General features: G+C 38.9%; 1 non-coding gene across 1 annotated transcript; it reads right to left on the bottom strand.

Annotated features, from left to right (window-relative positions):
* Positions 1-1,283: 1,283 nt before the first annotated feature.
* On the bottom strand, positions 1,284-1,356 carry Trnaa-cgc (transfer RNA alanine (anticodon CGC)). Its single transcript has one exon. It is a non-coding gene; the product is annotated as a tRNA-Ala (tRNA).
* Between the last annotated feature and the right edge of the window lie 576 nt (positions 1,357-1,932).

Here is a 1,932-nt window from a genome sequence, read left to right on the forward strand (position 1 = left end):
CACGTTAAGCTAAATTTTTCTGCCTGACTCATGTAGTACTGTCACCGTCAGAGGGTGGTACGGGACTACAAGTCGCACCGCCACACTTCCAAAGTGAATTGCAGTGACGCAGTCACTGCCCTGTGGATAAATTTACTGCCTCACCAACACAGTTAGACCGCAATAGACCGGTGATGCTGTAATGTAAAATATCACCCAAAAAAAATCACCATTCACGCAATAACAAACATCACAGGACTTACGGATGAAAATAATCACGCACAGTCCACTAACTCAGCTGGTAATTATGCAATTTCTCATGTACACAATTGAGGTTGATAAAATCCGCAAAATACATGGCGCAACAACAATTACACAAATACCAATCAACACAGTTACATTAACCAAAAAGATAATCCACCGTGGCAATGTTCTGGAATGGTAAGCCAAAGCGCGATAGATAAAAATAATTGAAGTCAGATAACCAAATCCGCTAGATAATGAACGATGTGGACGACTTTCGTCGCATAACAAATCGCGCAACAAATCGAGCGATATGCTGCCATGACGCATATGATATATAAACTGCTAGGACTTTCGAAATTTGATCTGGAATCCGAATAAGAACAAATAATTTATAATAAAATAAACAGTGAAAGTATTTTTAAACCATTTCTGAGAGGATGCATATGTTAACAGCAAAGTGTTGCTCGCTGGTAATACGAATTAAAAAACGCCTGTAGTCAAAAATTTTCATTTTTCATTAAATTCACGATGAATTTTGGACCCCGTGGGTCCATAATCAGGTTTAAATTATCTTAATACACGATTTATTTTTAATCCTGAATTGGTTGAAATGCATGTTGCTGTCCTGAAAAGGTTACGTTATGAAATTCGTAAATGAAATGCGGAAAATGTGTGCGATACAGTGGAAAAAATGTACAGTGTAAACCTACCACATAATCCAAGAAAAGCGTTTTTAACTTTTTTAGACTCACATACAGTGGTTTCTATATCCTGTTCATGCATATCACTTCGCTCAAGAGGCACATTAGCGTACATATATTTGTTAAAACATCACAGATGTTGTTATACATGATGTGATCAAAAATGGATTTATTCCTAGGGCCGGAGGAGGAGGAGATTAGTGTTTAACGTCCCGTCGACAACGAGGTCATTAGAGACGGAGCGCAAGCTCGGGTTAGGGAAGGATGGGGAAGGAAAACGGCCGTGCCCTTTCAAAGGAACCATCCCGGCATTTGCCTGAAGCGATTTAGGGAAATCACGGAAAACCTAAATCAGGATGGCAGGAGACGGGATTGAACCGTCGTCCTCCCGAATGCGAGTCCAGTGTGCTAACCACTGCGCCACCTCGCTCGGTCTAGGGCCGGGGATACAATTATTAAACAGTTGACATATACAGGGAATAACTTCAGAACAGATCTTTAAAATTACTAAAATAACTGTGGTTTTCGAAATCTATCTGTTCAGTTAACATAGATTCGGGTTTTTTGATTTTACGGAGGAATATCTTCCGTTGTTCTCACATATTTTGGTTCTTACCATTAGCTTCATTGTGCAGTACTACCAAATTGTTTTTAGACTGTTGATGATATGTTTCCTTTCCAGCATATGTTGTGCAATAAGTGGTTAAGCTTGAAAGCATTTATGGGTCCTTGAAAACGGGTTGTTTGTTGAAGTTTCTGCCTGTTTTACCTACGTAGCAGGCAGGGCAACTGGAGCATAATGCTTTGTACACTCCAGTGTTGTTGAATTTTTATATATGCGACTGAAGGTGCTTTTTAATTCATACTTGAAATGTATTGAATACAGTCACGTTTGCAGCTGCACAAATATGGATAAAATTAAAACGTGGTGTTCACTTGAGAAATATGTTTTGACCATAAAAAGTAATGATAACACGGAGACAATCATTTTCTTCCATTCTTGATG

The sequence above is a fragment of the Schistocerca gregaria genome, chromosome 5, assembly GCF_023897955.1.
Source record: "Schistocerca gregaria isolate iqSchGreg1 chromosome 5, iqSchGreg1.2, whole genome shotgun sequence".
NCBI classification, from domain to species: Eukaryota; Metazoa; Arthropoda; class Insecta; order Orthoptera; family Acrididae; genus Schistocerca; species Schistocerca gregaria.